The sequence below is a fragment of the Bombus affinis genome, chromosome 11, assembly GCF_024516045.1.
Source record: "Bombus affinis isolate iyBomAffi1 chromosome 11, iyBomAffi1.2, whole genome shotgun sequence".
In the NCBI taxonomy this organism is placed as follows: Eukaryota; Metazoa; Arthropoda; class Insecta; order Hymenoptera; family Apidae; genus Bombus; species Bombus affinis.
In genome coordinates, this window is record NC_066354.1 from 1,046,666 (window position 1) to 1,052,665 (window position 6,000).

The 6,000-nt window shown below is 39.3% G+C and overlaps 1 protein-coding gene across 6 annotated transcripts in view; it reads right to left on the reverse strand.

Annotated features, from left to right (window-relative positions):
* The window catches only part of LOC126922040 (hemicentin-2-like), a 568,705-nt gene extending 563,810 nt beyond the window's left edge, over positions 1-4,895 (reverse strand). For 4 of the 6 annotated variants that reach the window (XR_007712641.1, XM_050734213.1, XM_050734214.1 and 1 more), the window contains exon 1: positions 3,823-4,895. The gene's annotated coding sequence lies outside the window, so the exon portion shown is untranslated. Of the gene's footprint in view, positions 1-1,460; positions 1,522-3,822 lie in introns of all 6 variants that reach the window. The other 2 variants (XM_050734212.1, XM_050734215.1) reach the window with 2 other exon arrangements.
* Between the last annotated feature and the right edge of the window lie 1,105 nt (positions 4,896-6,000).

The following is a 6,000-nucleotide window of genomic DNA, read 5'->3' on the forward strand; positions in this document are numbered from 1 at the left end:
AATTTGCTGATTATTTATCTACCGACATCTGGGATTAAGAGGAATATTAATTGAAATGTTAATTTCAGTGAATAATCTTCAGAATGACCCCTTTTGTCGATTTCTGTCGAGATCCGACAATTGCAAAGTAAAGGAAACGATTGGAACTCCTTGTTTCTTTCGAAAGTTGTTTGAATAGTTCGAATAATTGTTTCTTGAAATTACTTTCGATTAATTTAAACACTTCTCTCCTTTTTCGAATCTTCGTTATTGAGCACAGTGGTTTCATTAGGTAAATAGTTTCTTATCTATTGTTTTAATCGTTATTCTCCTTCAAGTGATTTGTTTTATAGAAATCTTTAGGAGAATTAATGCGAATTGTATTTTCACGAAATAGGTTCCACAGAATTCTACGCGTCATTTCCCGTACTAGATGGTGAAGAATTAATTTCCTCAAATTAACCGCAACAAGGGTCAAAGGACAATACGAGCCTTGAGGGTCTTGTACGAGGACCAGAAACCCGAGATGGTTCTCCATTTTCTAAGGTTTCAACTATAATTACTATCTAAATACCGCGCCATCGAAATCCAAGCTCAGAAACGCCAAAATCTATTATATTAAATCCACTTCTCCTATGACGAATGCGGCGATCCAATACCTATACGAACGACGCACCGAAACATAGCTGAAAATTTTCGCCGAAACGTGGACGTGGACGCAAAGAGAACTCCGGCGTAGCGCGAAAAAGCAAAAAGCTTGTGCAAACGTCAAACAATTCTGCAACAACGACGAGAAAAGAATAAAAATAAAAACGTTCAAACAGCAAGAGAGTTCGTATGAACTAGATGCAACAACGGTATTTGCAAGGTTTTGTCGCGAGTTTCGTTGTCACGCTTGGAAAGACATCCTCCATTCTCGGTGCAACCTCGCGGTAGAACGTCAGAAGGGTAGCAGGAGAGGAGTCAGAAGGATAATAAAAAAAAGGGAAAGCGTAGAAAAAGAGAAAAAGAATAAAAAATTGCGCGACCACTCTAAATCATAATTACATCGTCCGCTCGTCGGCTCTGTTAAACTGGGTCGTGAGCATCTTTTGCGCCGCATCAGACACAACTGCTGTAAAAATGAATAAGCGCGACAGAAAAGTGGAAGCGACGTCAGAAAGACCGACGTGAATTACAGCCATTCTTCCTTATTCAATTCGCCGCCACCGCCGCCTCGAACTACCACCACTACCGTCACCAACGACTACGACGCTGCAACTCGTACTTCCCATCGAACAGAACACGCTTCTCGCTACTCGCTGTTATTATTCGGGATGATTGTTTCCGACTGATCGACACCTTATTGTGCAAACGAGCCCGGCAACCTGATCTTACTCCATTAACGACGCCTCGATCGAGAAAAGCCTTCTGTTTCGGGCAAGCATTTCCACTAACTTCCGAATAATTCCGTAATTAAAGTTTTCCCGATTCTCTCTTACCGGATTTTCACAAAATCTTCCCCTCTTCATCGCCAGCTTCGCCTTCGTTCCATCGTTCTCTCTGCAAGTTGATTTCGCGTAAATTTTGCTGCCTTTGTCACTTCGTTGCTTTGTGGGTGATAAATAGGCTATGAGTATCTCTATGAAATTTTATACTTTTATGATAGGAATTGGAGAAATTAACTTTAGACAGGAATTTGTTTAGCGTATTCGATATTATGAGAGGACTGGACTGGATGGGAGGCTAGTTGAAAAAAAATAAATTTGACTGGTTTGCGACGTAACTGGCCTATCTTCGCTTGGTATAATAATAAATATAAAGTATTTGTATTTTTGTTATTGACGAGATGGTCATAAATCTGTCATCTATTAGACGCGGAAATTTTTCATCAGTCTCAAAATTTCTAATAGAGTTTCTAATACAATTTCTAATCATCTATATATCGAGGAGGATCAAGAAAACTACGTATCTTGTCATTGCACCTTCACGCTACCAATAACTTTACCTAAATTACCTTGTAAGTTATCTTATTTTGAATATTCCGTGAATTATGTATATTCTATGCATTTTTTGTGCTCTTAAAATTCCAATAATTGCATAGACATTCGTAGTGTGATGATAACCATAACCACTTTTTTAATCCGTTATCATTATTTTCCTCTAGTGTACACGCATCTTCGTATTAGCTGACATCGACCACTGTGGTCACTTATACGGGGATCCGAAGTTTTAAGTGGATTCCGAACCACAGATGCCAAGAGCACAACGGAGTTCTTAGTGAGCTGCTCTCCTCTAACGAGGAGAACGGTGTGCGCGACGTTCTAGCTAGTAATTTGACTCGAATTTTGCACATAGTTAAAGGGTAGTATATATAATAATACGATAAATGAACGACTCCCGTTGCTCGAAATTTTGCAGCAATGAAGCGGGTGAAGTAGTTCTTCTGTTTTAACAATTACGATTGATACGGATAACGATGCGGGCTCGTGACGTTAAAGACTCGGGTGATAATGCGAATTCGATCTTAATAATCGTCGCGATTGGAAATTATCAGTATCAGATAACCCGAACGAGACAAAGTCTTTGATCACTTGAACTAATGACTATATTAATATTACGAATAATTATGTGTTTATGGGAAACTTCAAGTCGTAGAATTGTACAAAATACACATAATGCAGGTATAATGAGTCGTCGTGGCAAGGCTATTTTCATTAAGGTAAAATTTCTCCAAATTTCATCGTAAAATTAGTATATTCTATTATAATATGTCTTACTTTAATAGCAAAACGGGGTTCTTTTAAAATATTAAAATATTCTACAGTTTGTCAGATATTGTTCTTTTAAGTTCTTTTAAGTTTTAAGATTATAATATTTAATAGTTAAAGCAAGTCTTTATTTAGATTTTATCCTTTTAGTTATGTCTGTAATTAATATGGTACTGATTTATATTAATTTTTAATTGCATGATTATAATTAGAAGTTTCCACTTCAGAGACAACCAATTAATAATGTAAGAACAACGGACTGACAGAATAAATTGAAATTTGTTATGCTCGATACATAGAAAACGAAAACTACTATTGTAGGGTTAACATTTAAATAACCTTTCGGTACAATCTATGCATCCTGTTTAATTAAACGACTAAATAGTAACCTGTATTTCTCTTATTAGTTAAAGCTATTAATTATTCTTAATATCGTGGCCCAACTATTATTCCACCCACATACAGACAGAGGAGATTCCATTGAGAATTCTCCGAAACATCAAATATCTTCTAATTATATTGTCATGCAAATAGAAGGGGAAATTGCGAAAATAGAGTAGAATCAACAGCCTTGATGAAGTCTTCAATTGTGTCAGCATTGATTAAAGTCAAAAGATACAATGACTTCTCGTTATGTCCTAAAATATTTTGGAAAGGTTGTTATGAAAGTGGTTTGCGTTGTTATTTCAATTATGCCTCCACTTGTCAAAGTGAAAAGACGCAATATCTTCTCATTATCTCACTAAATAAATGGATAAAAGAATGATGAAAACGTTAAGCTCGACAGTTTTAACGTTCGTCTCTTGATATTCTTATATTTTATGTTACCGCTCTTAGGAGTCATTCCAATAAGTAGAACAAGAAACGTGAACACCCGACGGATCTGAAGAACGTTGACGATGTCCGTGACCACCCCTAACCAACTAGATTTATCGCAAAGAACAAACTTATTTTCATCCCTATACACGACAAAATTCAAAAGAGTAACACTCGTGTTCCCTCGAGTACCCCATTATATCATGAAATATACGACACGAGTTCGCGGTGAAGTGTTCACCCACAAATTCCCAGAGCTCTCTGGAGGCGTGCTTACCTGTTCCTTTCCAAAGTCAATCGCTTCTCTGAGAACGCTGCAACAGTCGAAGCTTCGACGATCGTCAAACCACGTTACACAATTTTCACCAAAGAAATTGTTTCCAAAGTTTTCTAATGGTTTCTAAGGGTTGTCGATTCGAAAAACGTTGTCAAAAATTGTTTTTTCTTGATCAATTAACAACTCGTTAACCTTGCTTGCTATCGAAAGTCGCCGAAAAACTTTTTCTTTCACCAACGATTCACTACAACTCAAAACAGAAACATCGTCCTACTATCTTTCGGGTCTTACGAAGGGTATCGATAAAATACTCCACCCCCGGTACGCGCTTCTTTCGAGTACACACGCACACACAAATAGCACAATCCGAATCCGAATAGGGATAATCGTTCTCCGAGGGAAAGATTAACCGGCGTACCTGATGCGTTACAACTTGTTGAAAAGTTGAAAAGATCGATCTCGCGCGATTAACGTGCGTGTGTACCACATAGTAGCCTCGCGATCCGTCGCTCGAGTAGCTTGTCACAAGACCCGTCAAGCTGCCGGGCCTATTGTCCATCGACCCTCGCCACGCGACAGATCCATTGTCCCGCGAGACAGCGCGATATTAGCGGAACCTGATCCTCTGTTACCACATTCCTTTAATGTAACAAATTAATCAACTCAAATCCGTCGATCAACCTTGATATTATTAGTTAATATGACCAATTCGATCATACACGTTTATCTTTATAAAAACTATAACAAAAACTTTGTTCTAGTAACACGAAGAAGTATAACGAACAAGTGTTCCCTGACGTGTCACTTTGATCACTGTGTATATTCCAATTCGACTCAATTTGGCGCGCGATCGCATACGTTCAATTTCTTTCACTCTTGCGGCTGTTTTAACCGCGAAGGACGACCAGTACTGGATAAAGGAGCGATTTCACGCAGCGATACTTGTATCATTCGCTCGATGTGTTCGTGTGGCGCGCGCGCGGCCAACCCCCTGTTGTCGAAGCAGTAGCAAAGGAAACCTTAGGTCGTGTCGCAAGGACTGCACGGTAATCACTGAGAGACGCGTTCCGTGAGACACGAGGCGCGCGCCGCCTCCCCGATGGAACGCGCCCGGAAAAGACCGAATCGAGCCGAACAGCCACGAACGCCGACAGCCGGAGGACGCGACCGCCGAGAGACCGATGGGCCCACGGCCAGCCCCAACCGCCTCCAGCCACGAGATTTCCTTGTCGCGGCTTTCGAGGATTCATGTGCTCAACTCCACGCACGACACCCAGTGTCCGAGCACGGGGATGCTACTGCGTCTCGCTCGGTAGATCGCGTTGCGAAATTGCGTATCTGCTCCGGGCGATTTTTCAAAGTTGTTGCTTTGTGCAGATTTAGATTTCGGGTGATTCTCGTTGGATTATATTTTGATGGTGGTTTTGATAGTTTTAATGGGATAATTATAATGGAGAATACGTACAACGAGAAGTGTTATGGACTCTTACCTGTTTTAATTTGCGTTATGAGATTTTCTATAGGATGGGTTAGATGGTGCTAAGGGATTTTTCAACAATATTCCTTTACGCGAGGTTTGGACGTTTCTTTTTTAATTAAGTTTGGAGAGTATGCTGGTTACTTTTTGTAACGGAATTAGGGACGCAGAATTTCGACAGATGCGTATAATAACAAATATTATAAACTACTGCCTTCGTTTGTTTTACATTATTTACATACTATCGGTTCAGCTTAAAATATCTTGTTTGAGGGAAATTTGGAAAATAATCGACTAATTGTAGGCTTCCTAATGAATGAATATGTTTCAAATAGGGAGAGAAATATCTGAATATTAGTATTCTAACATATGAGATGATTATCTGTATTACTAATAACAGTGCATCCAAACACTAATATGCATCAATATTAATTACAAACCAATCATTAACTATCCCTATCCAACATTAACATCACTTTGGGCGTATTTCATAAAAACGACAAGAATATGCAGTAATTTACCAATCCAGTTAAACCTATTTCATTGAAGCTTTCTGAATGAGGCAAGATCGATTTCGTCGAATGTACGTAATTCGTCAAATTCCAACGAACCGGTGGTCCAGTTTAGATAACGGGAAACGTTTCGTCGCCGATCGACGTTCTGTCGAATAACCCAGCGCAGATTCGATGCGGTAATGTATC